The 23,535-nt window shown below is 40.3% G+C and overlaps 1 long non-coding RNA gene across 1 annotated transcript; it reads right to left on the reverse strand.

Moving 5' to 3' along the window:
• Nucleotides 1–1,556: 1,556 nt before the first annotated feature.
• Nucleotides 1,557–20,607, reverse strand: LOC114680164 (uncharacterized). The gene is made up of 3 exons (XR_003732224.2): nt 20,277–20,607; nt 10,766–10,865; nt 1,557–1,573 (listed from the first exon to the last, which is right to left on the reverse strand). It is a non-coding gene; the product is annotated as an uncharacterized LOC114680164 (long non-coding RNA).
• Between the last annotated feature and the right edge of the window lie 2,928 nt (nt 20,608–23,535).

Genomic DNA, 23,535 nt, shown 5'->3' on the forward strand with positions numbered 1-23,535 from the left:
CACATTTTCAGGTATCTTTATAGCAATGCCCCACTCTTTGGTACCAATTTTTTGTATTAGGTTGTTTTTGCATTGCTATAAGAAAAACCTGAGGCTGGGCAGGGTGGCTCACGCCTCTAATCCCAGCACTTTGGGAGGCCCAGGTGGGCGGATCACCTGAGATCAGGAGTTCGAGATCAGCCTGACCAACATGGCAAAACTCCATCTCTACTAAAAAGTACAAAAATTAGCCAGGCGTGGGGTTGTGTGCCTGTAATCCCAGCTACTTGGGAGGCAGAGGCAGGTGAATCTTTTGAATCCAGAAGGTAGACATTGCAGTGAGCCAAGATTGTGCCACTGCACACCAGCCTGGGTGACAGAGTAAGACTCCATCTGAAAAAAAAAAAAAAGAAAGAAAAGAAAAGAAAAGAAAGAAAGAAAGAAGTGCCTAAGCCTGGAGAATTTATAAAGAAAAGAGGTTTAATTGGCTCATCAGTCTGCAGGCTTTACAGGAAGCATTGTCCCAACATCTGCTCAGCCTACAGGGAGGCCTCAGGAAGTGTCAATCATGGCAGAAGGTGAAGGGGGAGCAGGCACATCACCTGGCAAAAGCAGGACCGAGAGAGAGAGAGAGAGAGAGAGAGAGAGAGAGAGAGAGAGAGAGAGAGGAGGGGAGAGAGTGTGTTAGCTGAAGGGGAGGTGCCGTGCAGGTTTATATGACTAAATCTCACGATAACTCACTATTGCGAAAACAACCATAAAGAATCCACCCTCATGACCCAACCACCTCCCGCCAGGACCCACCCACAGCTTTGGGGATTACAATTCAACACAAGATTCCGGTGGAGACAAATGTCTTAACTATATCACCACACGTCTCCTCTGCTACACCTTATAGTAAAGTAAAACATGCGCAGTAAAGTAAAACATGCGCATCATTGATTCTTCCCATTGATGGCATCGTAACTAGTCTGTCAGTTCTAAAATCTAGGAGTTGTCTAAGCTATATCTTTGCTTTTTGGCCTCAGCATCTAATCCGTTAACAAGTACTATATGGCTCCATTTTCGCCAGTTCCAACACCAGATCCTGATTCAAGCCATCAGCTTGTCTTCATCAGAATAATGTAAGAATCTCTAATTGTTTAACTTTATTAAACTTTTGTGCATCCTACAATCCTTTCTCTGCATTAAATCCTGAGTGGTCCTTGAGAAATGAAATTAGACCAAGGCATAGCCCTATTTAAAACCTTGCAACAACTCCCCACTGGCTTCCATTGTATTTCCATTTGTTTGTGTGTGTGTGTGTGACATTCTCTCTCCTTCTGATTACTTAGATGTCCCAATGTATTGCCTCCGTCTCAATTTTAAAAACATGTTCATGTTTCTCCCTAATAGAATCATCTCAGTGTCATGCTATTCTCTAACTTCTATGGTTATTTTTCAGAACTTACCTTACTCCACCTCTTTTCTGCAAATGTAACATACAGAGACTCCATTATTTTCGAATATTGCTACTGCTTTTCTTTACTGGTGAGCTTTCCAGTTATCTTCCTTCTCTGCATGCTCCTTCTCCGTCTCTTCTGATTCTTCTCCCCTTCATTCATAAAATGTTTTCAGTGACATTATCCCCTCTAATCATTTCAACAATGGCATATCCACTCTTGCCTCCATCAGAGGTCCCCATTTGAAAGGTTACACATCCTACATCTATGTACCTGGTTCTCTGTGTTAGACCAGCCCCGAACCAGTCTAATTCAGTCATTATATGAAAAGAAGTAGGGTGCTACCTACTATATCAAAAACATAATCAGTGCATCACTAGGAGTGAGAAAATAGATACTATTCTCTGCAAATCAGAGACCTGCATTACACGAGGGTAAAAAATTTGGAAAAAGTTTTATCTCCAGTCACACGGAAGAAAGACCCGATATTTACTGAACTTGTAGCTAGTGAAAATGATGCAAAACAGACTCAGTGTTGTCTTCTATTACTATCTCTTGGCAACTTATTAATATAAAGAGATGCACTCAGGGGTAAACTGATAGAAGAGGGCTACTTTTCTTGTGCTTGTGCAAACGAATTTACATGTTTAAAAATATAGAAATGTAAGAAGAATGGTAAGGGTTGAAATACAGCAGGGGGAGTAAGCAGAGGGAAGGAAGGGAAGACTGGGTGTGAATCACACATTTTCTTATCTAATATAGTGAGGAGACTACAGATGAAACAAGAAATGGAGGTTAAGACAGGCCCATCAAGCTATCTATGTCATCAGTAAAATATCTAACAATGCAATTATTTGTACATCTATCAGGAGAAAACTGGGTGGATTAAGTTGGGTAAATTCTTTGTCTTTTACAGAGACAATAGATATTTTACAATCAATAAATCAAACATTAGAGGTGAGGCACATTATACTTAAAAGCATGCATCTGCATAAAAGTAAACTGAAAATCGAGACCGAAAACAGTTACTTCAGGAAGAAGGAGGCGTACAATTTTCATTTTATCTCATTCTAAACGTTTTTCTCTAAACACGTGGCAGTTTCTTCATATCTAATTTTGCTCAGATAAAATGAGATCATCTTTCATTTTTATAAATACTGTCTAAGGTAGCATTAGCATATCATTAATGCATTTTTGATTCACACTATTCATATTTGAAAACTAGATATTTTGACTCTGTTCTCCATCTAACTTGGTCTCCAGATCTTGGGCTGTTCTTATTGGCCTTTTAAAAACATATTTAAACTTACTAAATAATATCTCATTAAATAGAAACCCCTATATTCTAGCCCAAGAGATCATTAATTTGGTGGTAAAGCTGCTCACTCCCCACAGCCTCATACTTTCAATGATATTTATAAATTCTCTGCTATATGTGTATCAGTGTCTGAAACACATGCGTAATAAAATGCATAATAAACTATCTTTAAAATCCTGGTGAATGCAAACTACTGATACTTCTGACCATTTTTTTTTCCTGGCTTAATTTTTATATTGCACAAGAAGGATAGAAGGATGGAGTGTGGGATGTGGAAAGACAGTGGGGCTATAATTATACTTCTGTTGCTTACTCACATCCAAAGCATAGCCATGCCAAATGCCAACACTGGACCTGTCTCTTCATTTGCAAAGTGAGGTTAATGGTTCTTAAGGGACTGAGAGAACTGCGTGGGAGGATTATATGAGACCACATATGGATTTAGAAGCAATCAATATATATTAGCTTTTCTTCTTCCTATCTTGACCTAAATTATTTCAAAGTCATGTAATAAGATGCTGTGTTGATAAGATTATTCATAATTCAATGGAAAATACCAATGTGGATTTCAAATCATAAAACTTTTCTTTGCTTGTTAATATGGACAAGATCTATTGAATATCTTATTCTAATATCATATTCTAATATGGGAATATTTCAAAATGTCTTTGGAGAACCATGACTGTAATGCATATTTTAAGTGAAAATGAATTAAGTCTGCTGTGAGAATAAAAATGTGAAGAGTCCATTTGAACAAAAAAAAGACAGTAGGAAATTTTTAAAAAATGAATTATAGAAATAAAAGGAACAGGTAGTGAGTTGGTTTCAGAAGAAGCAAGACTATATTTCAGTGAAATTAGAAGAAAATGAAGGCAATTATATACTCATCAGCAAAGGAATGCTCCCTCAAAGAATTCCAAAGTGAATAACACCAGCCACATGCCACTGAACAGGATTTTATATCACCATAAAGCGAGTCCAGAGGTAACAGGTGCTGCACACATCCCTGAGGTGACACCCAGCAGCAGGTACATCCCTAGAGGAATTATCTATCAGATGGGGAGAAAAGTGAGCCCCAGAGCTGTCAGGATAGCTGCAGCCAGTAGAGGTGCATGAAGCAATGCCTGGTGTGTGCTCGTGACACTGGGCAGGCAAGCCCAAAATCGGGGCTCAGCTGGGAGGGTTCTTGGCTTCATCCAGGAAAGAACTCAAGGGTCAGCTAGTGGTGTTGGTAACAACTTTTATTGAAGTGACAGTGCACGACAGCGGCAGAGGTCCTGCTCCTTGCAGAGCAAGGTGACCCCACAGGCCGTGTGCCGAGGGGCAGCTCAGAGGCAGTGCTGCGCTCAGAGGCATGTGCACTCATATTTGTGCTTTTGCTCATATTTCATGTGACTTCACTGAAGAGGGCAATATCTGAATGCGTGGTCCCAGGGCGGCATTAGGATTTCTGATGCTTTACATTAAAATGTTTATTTGCTCTTGATTCATATTTTCAAAACAATTGATGTACTCTGAGACTACTTATTTTGAGCAGAGATTGGACCCAGAAATACTTTTCCCAACATTCAAACTGTCAATTACATGCAAATTAAGGGGTGAATTATGCAGAAATTTCTAGACAAAGGGTGGTAACTTTCAGGTGTTGCCCTGGAACGGGGCAGCAATTTGCAGGTGTCGCCATGGCAACAGCAAACCGAGATGGCACCGGTGGGGTGTCCTATGGAGAGGTGCCTTTGCCTCTTCCCTGTTTCTGGCAGCTTTCAATCTGGTCCGGAGTCCAAGCCCTGCTTTCAGATTCAAGTTCTGCCTCCTACCTCACTAGGAGTCTGATAAATACTAGTTGAATCTTGAATCAGTGGATAGGTGAATTACTACCTCCAAGGCTAAACTTAAGCATTGGGTTAAGGCTTCACATGAGAATATCAGAGGAAAGATTTGTATTGAGTTTAATTAGAAAAACAGAAAACAATAGCCCCATAAATATGTGAGCACTTCCCCAGGGCACAGACAATCTGCAAAAACTAATAATGAAAGCTCTGCCCAGGAAAATTTGCCGTAATTCCTGTAAATTCCTGCCGTAATTCCTGCCGTAATTCCTTACTGTCTCAGGTAAGGCAAGGCCTAATGAATCTTAAGAACTCAAATGGGACACTGAGATGAGGCAGTGCAGGGCGACTCACAGAGCCTGGTGCGCAGCCAGGGTTCTCTTGGGAAGATCAGGCAGATAGATTTGGATATGTAGGTATATAGTTGTAGACAGAGCTATGCAGGTAGCTGTAGATACAGTTATAGAATCGAGTCAGATGTTCAGATAGGGACAGAGATAGAGACATAGATATTTAATAGACACAGATACAGAGACGGAAATAAAATAGAGATGAAGGTACAGGCAGATAGAGATACAGATGTAAATATACATACAGCTATTTATTTTCAGATTCTCTCTCACCAGCTTCACCTGCTTATACCGTTTTTCGAAGTACGGAAGACAATCTTGGCTTCGTTTCTTCAGGTCCTTTCTTGAACCACATTACAACACCTGAGATAGGCAATTGGAATTCACTCTAGCAATGCCCTGTTGTCTGTTTGTCTCTCTTGTAGAAGCAAAAGGCTGCTGCATGCTGTTCCAGGCTGGGGCACCTGTCACCTGGACTGGTCTAGCATGTGAAGGACTCATTGTGCTGGAACAATTTCAAAACCTACTTTATAGGTACCAGAAGGCCACAGCCTCAGGTCGTTAATGTGTCCTCAGAGCACAGCAGGCATTGGGAGTTCACAGTGAAGGGTGTACACCTATGTGATGGGGATGTGGCTGCAAGGCACAGAGGCCTGGGGGAGACTCTGGGGACCCCCGAGTTTGTGTGACATAAGGGTCAAAGCTGTGGATTCCTTAGCTGTATAATAAAGACCAGCATTATTATCTCTTGGAATAGTTGTAAACTGAAACAGCATAATTGCTTAGACAGTATTTGAGTGCCAGCTCTTGACTTCTTATCTTACTCCCTGTCCCCAAATGGGCACGAGAGCCTTTGTTATAAAAGAAAATACTGGAGGGGCTGGGCGCAGTGGCTCACATCTCTAATCCCAGCACTCTGGGAGGCAGAGGCGGGCAGATCACTTGAGGTCAGGAGTTCGAAACCCACCTGGCCAACATGGTGAAACCCTGTCTCTACTAAAAATACAAAAATTAGCTGGGCATGGTGGCAGATGCCTGTAATCCCAGCTACTCCTACTCGGGAGGCTGAGGCAAGATAATCGCTTGAGCCTCGGAGGCAGAGGTTGCAGTGAGCTGAGATCATGCTATTGCACTCCAGCCTGGACAACAAAGTGAGACTCTGTCTCAAAAAAAAAAAAAAAAAGAAAGAAAGAAAGAAAAGGAAAATATCAGAGAGACCACTGTCATTTGGAAATTGAAACACGACTTGTGGAATGATGTTAATGGAGCTTGGAGCCAGGAGAAGAAATGAACAGCGCAAAGGAGGGGAGGAAGAATACATTCTTGCCAGGGGAACCCGTGTCCTAAAGGGCCTCTCAGGGGAAGGGGCACAAGGTGTTCAGGAAGCACCCAGTGTGTATGACAGGCCGCCTGCCAGGGGGTTGGGGAGTACACAGGCTCCACCACCGACAAGCTTGGCAGGGCCTGGCACCGTGATGCGTTGTGCCCGGCTTAGCAGAGTGACAGGAACTTTAAACCACTTCATAAAATGTAGGAAGCGTTGTGAAATGAGGACCGTTGAGATGAAAGGCATGGAAAAAAAAAAGGCTATTTCTTGTCATATCATTAAAGCTTTCCAAGAGTCTCCAAAATATCAAATTGTTTGCATCGTTTACTGAGGGCCATGGTTCACACCTGTACTCCCAGCTTTGGGAGGCTGAGGCAGGAGGATGTCTTGAGCCCAGGAGTTTGAGACCAGCCTGGGCAACATGGTGAGACCCCATCTCTATAAAAAATGCAAAAATTAGCAAGGTTGTGGTAGTATGCACCTGTAGTCCCAGATACTGGGGAGAAGAGGTGGGAGGATCGCTTGAGCCCAGAAAATCGACGCTGCAGTTAGCCAGGATGACACCACTACACTCCAGCTTGAATGGCAGAGTCCCTATCTTCAAAAACAACAAAACAAAACAAAACAAAACCAACAAAAGCCCCATATTCTCTGCATTGTTTCTTTTGCCATTAAAAAATATTATACAACACAATTTTATAGTTGGAATACATTTTTAGTTTCTTATAAATATTTCTTATAAATATTTGATTATTTCTGCATTTGATGAATGCAGAAATTTTTTGAGTTTGAGTTTGCAAAATTTTTTGAGGATATTTTGAGTTTGCAACATTGTTTAACACCTTAGCCAGTTTCAGTGTTTTATTTTCCAGGTTACTTGTGTTTTTGCTCATATTTGCTAGTTGAAGAGGGTGACATTTCTACGCATAGTCCCAGGATGGCATTAGGATTTCTGAAGCTTTGTTTTTGTTTTTTGTTTTGTTTTTTTCCCTTAATTCACATTTTCAAAACAATTCATGTGCTGTGAGATTATTTATTTTGAGCAGAGAATGGACCCAGACAGACTTTTTCCCAACATTTTAACTTGGAATATCTTTGGAATCACCTAAAATCTACCTATTAGTTAGCAATTACTTCCCAAGAGATTAAAGAAAATCCTAGAAAGCATATATTTTCCCAAAACTTTATTGAGAGACTTGCATGTCTTTAGTTTTTAAAAAATAATTCATGAAATCATTTTTTTCTGTGATTCTATGCATTTTTGCCTTTACCACACATTCATGTGAAATAAACTGGCACTTTTACATAGCCTGCAATCTTAAAAGTATAATGGCAATACAAATTAATCAGTATTTAAGAAATGTATAGCCATATGTATACATGCAACGTTTTTCAAATTTAATAGAAAAGCAGTGATGTTATAAAACATTAGTTAATATTAAAGCATGTCTTGTCTTCTGCTGCTAAATCCTATTACAGGTATTAAAATACTCATCTGATTTACTTAAGAAGGACTATTGATATATGTGTTTTCAAAAGAAATCTTTTTGTCTTGGGAAAATGTCCACGTGGCCTGGCCCAGTCAGCTTGTCACTGTTGAGTGCGACTAGCTGTGTATGGACGGGCAGTGGGGTGTAATTCCATGTCAGGTGCAATGCAGTCTGGGAGATCTGCCTCCGCATTTCAAACCTGTCCTTATAGGTTTGACCAAACAGACGTGCATCGGTGTCTCATCTCGCTCAGCAGTACCAGGATACTCCATGGGTTCCATATCCCCAGGTTGTCCTGGGATGGAGGTGGGGGCCCTGTGGTTCAAGGAGAGCCTGCAGCAGATACAAGCTCCTCTGTCTTCTTCCTGCAGTGGGGGCTGCCCCAGGGGCAGCTCAGTGACTAACCCCTGGAGAAAATTCCTGGACTGTCAGGAAGGGCCTGTCTATAACCACATTTTGAGGGTCTCTTGTGGGGAATGAGTGGCGGTGCAACTTGTCCCTAGGCTTATAAACAGGCGCTTTTGAAATTACAGACATGTTTTCAACCTCTTAGAACATCATCACTATTATTGTTTTTCGATTTTTGCTTCATTGAGTATAAGTTTTCTTTTTGTTTTATAAATTAATACTGCTCTCCAATTTTGTTAATATTCAGACATTCAGATTTTTGTGGATAAAATAACAATTTTGTGCACTGCTTATTTTATTTTTGAAAAAATGATTTTGTTCTTAATGGGAAGTTTTGCTTTCCAAGATAAAAATAATTTTCTGTGGAAAACAAACGAAATGAAGAAGAATTCCCCAGACATTGTGATGGGAAGTTAAGTTTTATAGAATGAGGACTCTTGGAGCTGATTTCAAGCCACAGAAGCCTGTTGCTTTTGGGCATAGGTGACAGCCGGGGATCTGCTGTTATCTGAAAGGAGAAAAGATTCTTTGGACGTGAGCTGCTTCTCAGGTCTATCTGTTTAAGGAAAATAAACGTTGCATCTCTTGTAATAAATATATGAGTTATGACAGAATAGTGACTTTTATTCATAGCTGTGGTATTTCCTGTAATATAAATAAGCAACAGCACGGCACTGCGGTCTACTTTTTGTAAAATATTTCAATAATGCATCTTTGAACAATCAGTTGGATCAAATCTTAACATGTATCAGTCTGATCTAATATATTAAACGTGGCTTATGCATTTTTTGTGAAATAATTCCTTTTGATTACATTTTAGAAATGTGTTCCAATCAATCATAGGATTTTAGAAAAAACTCAGTAAATCGTTAAGTCCAACATTCTCATGTGAGAGAGTATGACATTGAGATTTGGGTCCCATAACTATTAATAGAAAATTTCAGATTTAGTAGTTATGTCAAAATTACTTGCCTTCTAATTATGTCGTCTCTTTCCATCAATAATTATGATGTTCTTGAAACACATAAATGTCAACAGTGAACTCATATGATTGAGTCATATTGACTGAGGACATGTAAGGATCTATTTAATTATGAATTATTGATATGAATGAGAAGTTATACTAACAAGAAAATCTGTGTCTTCAGGAAGGGGAACATCACACACCGGGGCCTATTGTGGGGAGGGGGGAGGAGGGAGGGATAGCATTAGGAGACATACCTAATGTAAATGACGAGTTAATGGGTGCAGCACATCAACATGGCACATGTATACATATGTAACAAACCTGCACATTGTGCACATGTACCCTAGAACTTAAAGTATAATAATAAAAAAAAAGAAAAGAAAATCCGTGTCTTTAAAACCTAAGTGGTTTTGTTTGCTCAGGTATTTTTCAGGCCTGGTCTCCATTTCCATTTTGTTTTAACACACATAATTTCTGTGCTTTAATCATTACACTATAATTTAATCATTAAAACCTTTTTGGTCAAATAAAATTCTTGAATGTTTTCTCATTTAGACTTAGATGAGGAGACTCTCATCCTCATTTAGGATATGTATGTATAAATTCACATATATATTTATAGAATATCCATGTATTTAATGTTATAATATGTATCATTTTATCAATATTGTATGTTTCCTTTTGAAAGATTAAAATCATTTCTTCCAAATGAGTACTTTAAAAAAAAAAACCTTATAATTCCTCTGACAGCATTAATTACTCTTTATATTTAAAATTAACCCTTTAATAATACATAAAACATTAGTAACAATATTTGACTTTGAGGAAGTAAACTGGGTGCCCAAATGTCGAGGATAATCGTACATCTTTTGATACTTTTAAATGTTTAATGTGCATTGATTACCTTTTTGAACGAAATTAATTTTTACATTAAAGTGAAATGGTTTTTAAGTAATTCTGTTAATAGCCGGTTCTTTAGTTCCACCCCCTCTATGTCCTCATTTCACAGTTTCATGTGGAGAGAATAATGGCTGTGAGTGGCTGACTCGGGACGCTGCGGGAGAGTGTGGGTGACAGGTTGTGTTAGACACTTCTCAGTGACAGAGCCAAGGGTCCAGGGCCAGGCCCCGGGAGGAAGAGAGGCCTCTGCCGGTGCAGGGAACCAGGCCTCCTCCTTCCCTCTCTCCACCCTGCGCTGTGGAAAACTTACCTGGGGCTCGGGGCATTTGATGATGAGAAAAAGAGGACCCATCACCTCAACACACCTATGGATGGGAACAGAAACCCTGCACAGGACCAGCCGTCTGTGTTCCTTACCACTGGGATCCTCGACACACCTATGGACGGGAACAGGAACCCTGCACAGGACCAGCCACCTGTGTTCCTTACCACTGGGAGCCTCGACACACCTATGGACAGGAACAGGAACCCTGCATATTTAAATATTCAAATATTCTGAATATTTTTCTTAACTATCACTATTCCCTTATAAGAATTTTCTGTGTTGATGGTTATGTTTAGAAATACCAAGGCTACTCCTCTTCCTGTGTACTTCTGCATTTATGATTCCTATGTGTTTCTATTTTATATGAATTAATTTACCTCCTTAAAATGCATCCATCTCAGCCTGCAGAGGAAACATGATGTTTACGTACCTTTCATTGCCTATATATCCCTTGCCCCAATCAGAGTTCAGCTGTTGACATGGAGTTACTGTGCAACAGTTCACCTGAATTGCATCTTTAATCTCCTGGACTGCAAAAATACATAAATACATAAATAAATAATATTTCTGTGTAAACTTTTGTTGTTAATACAGCTTCCGGCTACTCAAAGTTATATTGGTGACTTAAAAGAAGTACTGGATGATGAGAAATCACTACACAATACTGTGATTGAAGCTTGTGGCCTGTCAACAACTGCAAGGCACAAAGAAACCTGACTGAGGAGTTCTGAACTGCTGGAGGGTGTTGAGAGTAAAGCAACACTATTAATCATTGCGTGATTCTGAAGTTATTTGAGGTTGGATTGGAAGTGTTCATGCGTTTCGAATGACTTTTGAAATTAAAAAAAAAAAAGTTTATTATCCAGTATTTTAACTCTCCTTTAAGGCATGAAAAATATTTTAATAGAAATAATTTATATATCAGACACCAAGATCCTTTTCAATATTTATAACTTTTAAATACCTTGCAAAATTATAAAATAAGAGTGGGATCAGGAAAAGAGTTAAAGCATTTCTAACTTCGAATCATTTTAAAATATGTTTACTTGGAGATCAATGAGCTCCACAGAAACTCTCTGTAGATATTCAAAGCTTTGAAGATACTATTAGCTATGAGGCACGGTGAAAGTGTGCAATACCTGTTCAATTATGGACTTGGCTCCCTAACAGGTCCTTATTGAAGAATGTTGATTTCATTTTCCAACCCTTACATTCATCTCATACCATCAAAAGGTAGCACCTTCGGCAGCTGCTTTCAGAAAAAACGCCAACAAATGCAAAGCAAATCACAGTTTTGATGAGATTTTATGCAGAAATTCTTAGGGCCTCAAGAAGACCTAGAGTAATTGTGGGTGGCATTTAGCTTTAAAAGTATTTCTTAAAGTGTATGAAAATTTTTGCAAAGTAAGCGAAACATTTAGTCTTCAGTTATTACGATAAAATATAAAATATGGGCATAAAATGGAACACCTTCAATCTCACAAATGTGCAATGGTACTGAAAATTGAAATAGAGCTATTAGCATTTAGGATTAGTGATTGTAAACAGTGGTGTGTTTTGACAGTAGTTTTGTTTACCTTTCTCTTTTTAAAAATGTTGCTTGTTTTTGTTCTTTTTTTCTTTTGTCTCTTCAGAATATTTATTCATTTTTCACATAGCATATGAAAGGGAAAGTGACTTGAATTTACAAATGAACGTTTTAGGAATGTTGAAGTCTTTCAGAAGTTACTGAACATGTATTATCTGCTAACTTCTGAAAAACTGAAGTTAAACCACGTATGATCTTTACCACTATGTTTCTAGCACACAGACACATATAAATATGCATATGTCTCTCTGTGTATATATATATAAAATCACTTATTTCTTTAAACACTTATGTTTGTATATATGCAATGTGCTGAGCTGGACATTTAAGCAGCTTCACAAATAATGATATATTCAATAGTTCTATATACAAAGAGGTATAAATTATACGAACACATAAAAAGGTTACCTGGCAACCCCTAGAGTGAGCATTCCAACCAAAGATTTATTACGTTAATACAGAAAACTTCTCAAAACAGTGCTATACCTTATTATGTCTTATATAGCAACTATTTTTTCCCCAAAAGCTATTTAGGCACCAGTAACAAAATCTTTCTTCTCTTCCTCTCTTTTACTGTCTTTCTCTCCTCTATCTCTCCCTCAGACACCCCTCAGTGTACTGTCTCCTGAGATCCAGGGCAAATGAAAGACGAGAAAGCCTCCAAGCCTTCTGGTCCATGTCAAGGCTGCCTCAGGCGTGCAGAAGATACAAGTAAATGCTGTGGCAGGTGCAAGCTCCCCGCCAGGTCTGCTCTGGCATGAACAGAGCAAGGTTCTCAAGAAAGGAACTCTACAAGGATGGAGAAAAATACTGGCTAACACACTTAAGACTTTGGTTCAAAAAGCTCTCACATATTGGAGTTCCTACTGGAGATCTCTAGTCTTCTTGGTTGAGAATAATTTGGTGTTGGGATTGATGCCAGGCCAGTCACTGAGCTGGGTTGTGGGCAGAGCTTTGTTCCAGTGGGATCGGCCCCGATGTGCGTCTATCTGTGCAGTGCTGGAGGACCCTGCTTGGTCGGATCACGAGATTCCATTTTTCTCTTTCAAGCTACCCTTAGCTTTTAAGACACTGCCTTTCCCCATCAACATCTTGGGCTAAAATGGAATTTACTATTGAAATGTTGGTAGGTAAACACGCATATGTTGTTCTTAAATCAGTGACTTTCTTCATAATGGTTTCCACGTACACAAGAATCTTTTCCTATAAACTACATTTATCCAAAAGGCACGTACAAGTTTTTCTATAAACAGAAATTGGGTCTGAGGTTTTGAAAAAAAAGAAAGAGATGGCCCTTCATCTTTCTTTCATTTTGTGCTTCCAAAAGGACAATCATATCTATGTCTGCCTCATGGCGTCCTGTATTACTAACATCTGTCAGAAGTCACGGCTGTCTGTGTTCCATGCTTTGTCCTTTCGTCTCTTCCACGTCTGCTGGATTCAGCCCACAGTTTATAGGTGCATTCAGGTGCCCCACCCTAACAGTACAGAAACAACAAAATCACCTTCATCTTTCTTAGTGATGCAACATTCTTTCTAGTTAGCATTTTATTCCTCACTTTTAAAATCCAGATTTCTTTAAATAATGGCCAGTTGCCATTGTCTCTATTTTCTCATCATCCCCTAATGTATCAACACACTGAAATCAAGTTTGTTCACTTTAAAACGTCAGTCAGATTTCCTAATGAATACCCTCAAGACCTCTTAATACAAAATCCAATGGAATGCATTGGATGTTCTCAGCATACAATCTTGTTGGAGCATACGACTTTGTAAAGCATCTTTTCTTGAACATTTCTTCTTCCTTGCTTCCAAAGATACAATTCTACTACTTTTGCTACAATTTCTCTGGGTATGATTTTCCTGCCTTTTAAAGTTTCATTGATTTGTAGCAATGGCACAAACATAAAGTATATACCTTTATGAGTTTCTACATATTTATTCACCATACATCCAGAAAATTAACATATTCATCACCCCAAAATTGTTTTCTCATACCCATCTTCCTTCCCCTTCAACCACAGTCTTATTTTCATGAGTAAAGATGTATTTGCATTTTCTAAATCTCATATAAATGCAATTAGACAGTAAGGTGCTCTTTTGTGTCTAGCTTCTACACTGACTCTATTTACTTCTGGGTTTATTTATGTTGTTGAAGATATCAGTAATTTGCTCCTTTTTATTGTTGAATAGTATTCTATTGTATGGATATGTTATGGAATTTTAATCCACTTATTTGTTGACAGATCTTTGGGTTGTTTCCTGGACAGTAACTTTTAAGGCTGTCCTTAATCATTGATCTCGTCTTTGAAAATTTCCCTTATTATTCCTCCTCGTTGACATGGCTCGGCTTGGGTAAGTGATCCTACACTGTAATCCACACTTTTTAATTTGCACATCTGCCACTTTTCTAGACTGGGAATTTCTTTGGTTTAGAAACAAATTGTTATTTATATTTGCAGTACCAGGCTAAGCTGACACTGTCTGCTCCAAAATGTGGATGTCCAATACACGTTTTCTGAATGAATGGATTCCCAGATTGTTGGAATGCCAGAAAAATGACTACACTCACGTGTAAACTACAAAATGAGTGATGGGCTGGCTGGTGACTGGAGCCATATAGGGTTTCTCTGATGGAGTTTTGTACCATCTAATTTAATGTTTCTGGATCTGAAGAAGGATCCCTAGAAGAGAAAAGTAAACAATTCTTTGATGTTTTTGAAATTTTAGAAGCTTTAAGGGCATGTCTCTTTTTAAAAATAGTTTGGAGTGCCTTGTCCTCAATAGACAAAGATCTTGCTGGATCTAGCAGAACTGCCGCTCCCCCAGGCCATAGTTGAGGTGCCCCTGCCAACCCTGAGTCAGCATCTCATCCTCTAGGAATGTTGTGGAAACTCTTACCTATTCCTGAGTCACCAGCCCGTTCCTGAGTCACCAACCTGTTCCTGAGTCACCAACCCGTTCCTGAGTCACCAACTTTTCCTGAGTCACTAACCCATTCCTGAGTCACCAACCCGTTCCTGAGTCAGCAACCCATTCCTGAGTCAGCAACCCTTTCCTGAGTCACCAACCCGTTCCTGAGTCAGCAACCCGTTCCTGAGTCAGCAACCCCTTCCTGAGTCACCAACCCCTTCCTGAGTCACCAACCCGTTCCTGAGTCACCAACCCGTTCCTGAGTCAGCAACCCGTTCCTGAGTCACCAATTCGTTCCTGAGTCAGCAACCCGTTCCTGAGTCACCAGCCTGTTCCTGAGTCAGTCACCCGTTCCTGAGTCACCAATTCGTTCCTGAGTCAGCAACCCGTTCCTGAGTCACCAACCTGTTCCTGAGTCAGCAACCTGTTCCTGAGTCAGCAACCTGTTCCTGAGTCACCAACCCGTTCCGGAGTCACCAACCCGTTCCTGAGTCACCAACCTTTTCCTGAGTCAGCAACCTGTTCCTGAGTCAGCAACCTGTTCCTGAGTCACCAACCCGTTCCGGAGTCAGTAACCTGTTCCTGAGTCACCAACCTTTTCCTGAGTCAGCAACCCGTTCCTGAGTCACCAATCCGTTCCTGAGTCACCAACCCGTTCCTGAGTCACCAACCTTTTCCTGAGTCAGCAACCCATTCCTGAGTCAGCAATCTTTTCCTGAGTCACCAACCTGTTCCTGAGTCACCAACCTGTTCCTGAGTCAGCAACCTGTTCCTGAGTCACCAACCTGTTCAGGTTTTACTATTTTTCAGTCACATTGTTGGTGGTCATCCCTGGAAATTCTGCTCTCCAATTCAGAGGGAAAGAAAAAGATTAAACCTTTCAAAGTTCTTCTCTTCATAGTCACAATCTCAAGCCTCCTCCTCCTTTGAGATTTTGTGTTTTCTTCAAAATCTCTATGGTGCGATTTCCCAGTCTCCACCATCCTTCTCACTGGAATTTTTCCCACCCTAATGTTTGTCCCTCTTCCCCCTTCTAGTGCTGCTGGAACATAGCAATGCCCAGATTTGCATTTACACATTCACATGAATTCATCCAGATCAGCGCCACGGGAGTCTGAAGAGGGGGAGTTTCATCAGAACCATTCAGAGAAATCCTCCGTGAACCAATGGTGCATTAAATGTATTTATTTTTCAGCTCTGAGAATGAATATAATGTCTAAAATTCATCAAGTGTTCTTCATAATATTGAAATTTTTCTTAATGTCTGTTAGGAGTAAACACTCAAAAATGTGTAACATTGCCTGGAAAACGGTAGTGTTAATCTATATGTGTAACTAAATTTATTAATGCAAAATGCAGGGGAAGATTTGTGACTCTCTGAAGGCTTCACTCCTTCCTCATCTTACTTCGACAGTCTCAAGAACAGCAGAGAAAGAGCCCACACCGATTTCTTTGCTCATGACAAGCAAAGAAACAATTCTGTTAGTGATGGTAGAGAAATCCAGGAAATTCTGGGAGTTTTGCACAAGTGAAGAACAGAAATACTATGCAAGAAAGTTAAGGGACGACATTATCTGTGAAACTGAATCAAATTTATCAATTTGTTCGAAGATTTTCTTCCTTCAATTCATTGGGTGTGGACAAGAAATGGGCCATCATATCCAAAGCTGTGAACCTCTGAATCCACCCTCTAAATCCTGATTTAGGACACCAGTTCAACTTTATTGTTGATTCAATAAATGTTTATTGGGTTCCAGTATTTACAGGGCATTGTCCTAGATGTTGGGGCCACAGTGTGAATGAGACAAGGTCCCTATCATGGCACCTACTTGAGAGGTAGAATAAATAAACATCACATGCCGTTATAGACATGGAACATGCTTTCAGCTTGGTGGAAAATTCCATAAAGTAAAATAAAGCTGGGTAAGGAAATAGAGCGTGAAAAGCTTTGGGGTGTGTTGTAAACAATATGGGTGGCTTCCTGTATCTCTATGCCTGTTAAAGTTCTTGCTGGTTGGCTGTTGTCCCTGACATTTCAGAGGTCATCTAGTCCCACAGTAAAGACACTTTGTTAGATTGGGGCGTGGAGACTCTGAAAATATTTAACTGGTCTGTGTTTCTTTCATCTAGAAGAATTTCCAAATCAAGATTGGCCAAGAGCAATTGAATCAGTGGTTTCATATCAGCATCTCCTCAAAAAGATGTTCAGATTATTTCGCGTTTGTAGATAAATTACACAATGTCTCAATTATAAATTTAGCTGCTTAAGTTATGAAGCAGTCATTGAAAGTCACGCTACTTAAGGAACATTAATGGAGTCTAATCAAACACGATGCCACTAGGAGGTGACTCTCACTGTGTTTAGGACCACGGTGTGTGAGGCAGAAACCAGATCAGGCATGTTCAGTAGCCAAGGACACTAGGGATATACACCACCTTAAGAATACTTCTTCGACCTTGTTTTATTTTCTTGCAGTGGTGAATAAAGTACAATTCTCTCATGCTTAGATACAGATCATCTGGTTGTCAGAAAAATGATGAAAATGATTCCCTTTGCTTCATGAATTAACAATGTTAAAAACATGTCAAGTACTTTCTTGTTTTCTATGGGCTTTTTCTTACAGTCCTCACATAGCACAGTAGGACACGGTATCACGGGTTCCGTATCCGTGAGAGAGTGACGCTAACAGAAATGGAGCCCTCGTCCAATTTATTTAGCTAAGAAAAGGTAGAGACGACTTTTCCTCAGAAGTAAAAGTAGTACATGCTTGGCAAATATTAATAAATTGATGCTAATAACATCCAAACTGTATTTTCCTAGGATCACAACCATTACCACTGTTGCATGTGTATATTGTTACACTCACTACATTCTATCACAATCATATATTTCATTCCTGAATTCTTTTATAATTCTGTGCATCCTTAGTGTCTAGTCTAATGTTTGGCACAGATAAATGTTTGCTGAGTGATTGTGTGAATGACAGAGACTAAAGACCTCACAGTAAAGTGAACCAGATGTAAAAATAAATAGGTGCAATGCAAAGTGATTTGTGATGTTACAGTGGAATCCTCAGAGTGTGTGTGAGCACTGCTGAATTATCTATTCTATGGACAAGGGCCACAGTGCTTCCTGTAAAACAGAATGGTTTAGGGACTTTAATTCCAATGTGTCCAACCCAGTTCCTGTACTCCCCCTTCCCGGGTGGAGCAAGGCTACTGGAAGGTTCCATTCCCCTCCAAGTCAGAAGTGCAATGTGGTTTTGCAAAAGTTGTTTAGGTTAGAAGAGAAGCAAGACATACTTGAGTTGAGATGACCTGACTTCCGTTTTTTTGTAGTTATTATCTCAGGCAGATTGCTTAACATTTCCAACCTCTGACCACATCTCTCGAATAAGCTTGAATCGTGAATGATAGATTGTCTCGTTAAGTTCATCTTGGGTGTCTTCTATGTGTAATTGATGTAGCATCAATTTATCAGAGCATTGTGTGAGATAAAGCCTGTGAATGCATTTTGTAAACCATGAAGTGATATGTACATACATTAATATTGTTAGAAATTTGTGGGGAAGAACATGAAGAGAGACCTCCAGCCTAGAGTTAAATTATGAAGTTCTAAGATGTAGTCTCTTCATTACACGATTCCAAACTTCTGGAGAGGTGGGGCCGGGTGCTGTCTTATTCTGGGAAAGTAGTCTCAACCCAGACTGCATGTTAGAAAGCTGTAGAAAGCCTGCAAAGGTCCTGATACCTGGGGCCAAACAGAGACCAAGTAATTGAGACTCTTAGGACACAGGGGCACGCGTCCAGAGGATGATCCTGCCTGGCCAAGGTTGCACCCTGCAGAGCTTAGACTATGACTTACCCTGTTCCTGTTTCTGTTTGTTATCCTCGGCCCATTTAACAGTTTGGATTTAAGTAGCAAATTTGTAAAACACAACACCATGCGCTCACTAAATATCAAGTTTTCTTCAAAGATAGACTCACTCAAACTTCCCAGCCAGATTTATAACCAACCACACTTGACCGCAGACAGGCCTTACATATTCTTCATATGATCTGAAGCAGAGGGTGAGGCTCTTGGGGACAGCTGGAAGTGCATTGTTTTTTTTTAAAGTTTAATACGTTTTGGCTGAGGTTAAGATTGTTAAGACTGTTAAATATTTAAACCAGTCTTTTCAGAAGGATGTTTGCATTAAAAGGAAAATTTGAAAGGTATTTTAATAATTTCAATGTTAGCCTCAGGGTAGAATTTTCTTACATTTAATTATGAATTCCCAGGCTATCTTTTCGACTGATATATTCATAACCACATATTCATATCCATAAAAATAAGCAATTATACTTTCTGCCAATGGCTGCCTGTGCGACTACATGTGGCCTTCTTACTTGATTAAGGATTTCAGCAAATTTAATATAAATACCTCATTTAAGAACATCTGAGAAATGAATGTATTAAAGTATGTTAAATTTGCCATGCAATTGAAACTTAGTAGAAATCTTAGTGGTCAACTAAATTCTACTTTCGATTAGAAAACTTCAGGCAAATCATTATTTAATCCAGAGGTTAACCCTACATCCTAAAATATATACATATATAAAATAACATCTCCTTACCTACTTTTCTGTAAAGTTACACCAAAGCATCATTTAGGAGACCAACACTACAAGCATTCTGTGAATCCTGTGCATATTTTCATTTTCCTTATTAACAGAGATAGTTATAAAAGTATTTTTGTCATATTGCCTACATTGCTTTAAATGCCTTTACCTGTCTCCCTTTAAACATATCCACCCTTTAAATATGACTCAAAATTCACTTACAAAACGCCTTTCCCAATACCTGACCATTTCATGTTCCCAAGCCTCTCTCTCTAGGCATATGTATGCAACAGGACTTAACATATTCTGTTTAATTGGTTCTCTATCTGCTCACACTCGTATTCCGTCTCTCTATTTTGTGGCACGTTGGCAATCTCTGTATTTTCGTCATTTTTATAGCCCCAGTGTTCAAATCAGCACAAAACAGATGCCCAAAACCTTCTTAACCTACTTAGAGAAATAATGTAGTACTTCGATGTTTTTCCCTGTTTATGAAGGGGTCTCAGCATTAATTTTCCATGGTCTTGCTGGGTTTCTTCTCAGCTTAGATCTTCTTTTGTATTTTAAATTAGCCAGTCACTTGGCTGAAAAAGCAACCCTGCTGGCCTGAAGGAAATAGCTGTGTCAGGCCACCCACAGGGATCTCAGAAGGACGAAGGGAACGATTGTGTTATTGTTTCAGGGGCAGCGCTGCCAGGACTCCTAATGCCCATTGAGACATTTTACCATGAGGATTCTGAAAACATAAAATGCATCTCATATAAACCATCTCCTTTGTGGTACGTGCTTCCCAGAGATGTATAGGTCATGTAATAAAGAATTACCTGCTGGCACTTACATTATGTTGTTGGCAGAAAAGTGTCTTCTAAAGAGGGACCATTTTTACAGTGTAATATCCATGGGGTCCCTCGGGAGCCCGTCCGAAAATGAGGCTATTTCACTATTGGGCATGCTGGCTTCTTGGCAGGTCAGCTGAGTTGGCGATGTGAAGTGCTAATTGCTGATTTCCAAGACTTGGCCTGTCTTTCTGTTATGCAATGGGCTGAGAACACCGCCTTCCTTCCCACAGGCTGTTTATGACGAATCCACAGTTCCTTATTAGAAGGACAGGGCTGGCTCCTAAGGGCGACCTAGATGTGAAAAACTCACATTCTCCTGCTAATTCTCTAAGTTAGCAAGTTCTCCAAGAGCAAGCTCCAGCTAAGTCTGCTTAAGCTGGTCTTCCTCTTCCTCAGCTGATTACAGCATTAGAACTTGTGCCAGCAGCACAGATTAAGGGTAGCATGAAAGGCAATGAAAACATCCTATTTTATAGCTGTCAGGATACATATCAAAATAAGATATTAAATTTAAAAATATGAATAATAGGCTAAATAGTTCTTCCCTGAAATAGTGGGAATTTTACCATTTTTATCACATGACCTCAGGGACACACGCAGGGAGCTGTGTCTTCATATTTCACCCCGAGGGTGTCTCCCGCCTTGGGTAAATACTCTGTTCTTAAGGGTCTGTCTCACTCTTCAGGCCCAGAATTCACTGCTCATTCACACTCTCTCTGTCTTCCTCGAAGGGTCACGTTTGCAGAAGGGCTCCACTGTAGGGCAGGGAAAGAAAATTCTTTCTCTTTCTTTTCTCGGACAGCCCTATCTCAGCTGTCATTCTTCAGGGATCTCTGCTGGGGACTAAATTCCTTAAGGCCATGCCTGTACTTGCAAATGCTTCTTAAGCATCTTCAAATGTGTTAGAAACAAAATCCTCACCTGCTGCTCCTAGAAGAGACCCCTGCTAAGTTACAAATGAGTTTCTGCAGCCCAGGAGCGCCTGTCTACTTGGGGGGCTTAACCAGGAGTATGTGCAGCCTGTGCAACTGTTCAGCACCTAGCGCGGATGGATGGTTCTTTTGTTATGAAAACCAAAGAACTGCCTCCAGCAACCTTTCTGGCCCCAGGTGCACATGTCCCACTCAGCAGGGTATCCTGACACGTGAGTGGGAAAGAGAGGCAGTTCAGGGGATGTGTGTGTGGACAGGGAATTAAAGGGCCTGTCAGTACAAGAATCTTTTATTTGCTTCCACACTGCCCCCTATCTTTGAGGAACGTATCCTCCCCAGTCCTTGGTATCCACGATTTTCAGGTGGGTGACCAGGCCACACCATCTGCAGCAACACCAGGCATCCTAACGTGTAACGTGAATGAGCTGACATTTTTTGGATCCTTCGCAAGCTCCGAATCTTGAGCCCCCCAGCCTGCGGGGCTGCAATGTAACCGTGCCTGTTTCACATAGGAAACTGGGGCACAGGAACCTAAATGACCTACCTAATATTACTTGTAGCAGGAAGATGATTCTTGTGATGGGAGATTCTAACATGCGAGTTCTACGGCACAGAATAAGACGGAAAGCCCTGCCTAGCAGGTACTCTGTGCGCTTGCTTCCGTTCATGCTTGTACAATTGAATGGGAGAAATGCTTAACTGGACTTTCAAATGTTGTGAATGATCAGCTTCTGTGCTGTGACAGATTGTGCTAACTCTAGAGATTTCACTTCCGAGTGTCTCCAACACGCCTGTCAGGGTCAGACCCACCCCTAAGCGTGCAATCGCACACATACTCGTGAGCACTCTTCAGGTTGACCAGGTGCCAGCCGTGTGACAGGCACGATGGAACCATCATATCCACCAGCCTAGGAGTTATTTACTTGGAATCTCCTACGCCCAAACACTGACAGGGAAGCGTAGGTTTAAAGCACAAAGCTAATTATTCAATTATTCCAGTGATGTGTGGAGGCAGGATTTGAACCCAGACCTGTCTTCATCTCAGCACAGCTCTTTACTGTGGTGCCCCAGGGTTACCGCATCCCCCAGCCAGGGCTCTCCATGGCCTTTCAAAGAAGACAAACCCACACCGTGTACCAGTCAAGGTCCCGCTCAGGGTGCAGCTGTCTGCAGGGCACCCTCCGCACAGCCCAGGCAGGGGCATGGGCGGTGAACACACGCCTTTCAAATCAGGCGTCCCACCGGCTGCCAGTGCTACCACCGCAAACCACCGAACTCTATTTTTACCATGTAAATAGTTAAGCACAGGACCTATAGTTTCTTTCTTAAAAACAAAACACAACAAAAAACAAAACAATGTTTTCTGAAAGGGATACACATTTTGAAATACGACTAATCTTTTCCTTTTTCTTTATCAAACAACTCTGTCCTTATGTTAATTTCATACCCTAGAACTTTATGTTCTTGGTCCCAAGTAACTAAAATACTTGGTCCTAATTTTTGAAATGCTAGCTTTGGTTTCAATGTATTATAACACAGATAGAGGCAAGGAATTACAAAATCAGCCTATCCGAGGAGGCTTGCTCTGAAATGCTGGAGTTCTTCTGCCCCACTTCATGGACAGTTGTGGAGAGCGCTGCGTTTAACATCAAATCTGGATCAGAGGCAGGGCCGTCTGAGTCCCTCTGCTCACACCTGATAAACAGGCAAAATGGTGCTCCCTCTTCAAAGCCTTATAATCAAGAGGTTATATACATACAATTACTAGAACATATTTCATTATATAAATTAATATTTTATAGAAGTGTAAAATATATAGTATAATAGATGACAAATGAAAATAAATATATACAGTCTCCTCGTTATTGAAGGCCTGCTGTACATAAAATTTAATATGTATAATAAAACATATGGAATAAAGTATGCATTTTATATATATATCTTACACTGTCTAACCCATTGTGGGTGCCTAGGAGATGTAACTGTTTGTATTAAACCAATGTGCTTAGAAAGACTTTTAGAAAAAAAGACAACAGAAATGTTCAGACAGGCAAACTGAGAGGCGGAAATAGGCAGGTCTGATTTAAAATATGATGGCGATATGATCACATGGCTTCAAAGTGTTAGGGTCCCACAAACTCGCTTATGACCATAAGGGATGACGTTTCCATCTCCCGCTTACCCAGGGTCCTGTTGTGTCCTGGAAGCCCTGTGTGGACCCTGAAAAAAACCTCTTTTCCACTTAGACAAAGCCCAGGAGGAGCCTTGGATAGGGAGCCTTGGATAATGGTCAAGAAAAGTACCCAGGTTATCTCAGAGGACCTGG

This window comes from Macaca mulatta, chromosome 8 (assembly GCF_049350105.2).
Source record: "Macaca mulatta isolate MMU2019108-1 chromosome 8, T2T-MMU8v2.0, whole genome shotgun sequence".
NCBI classification, from domain to species: domain Eukaryota; kingdom Metazoa; phylum Chordata; class Mammalia; order Primates; family Cercopithecidae; genus Macaca; species Macaca mulatta.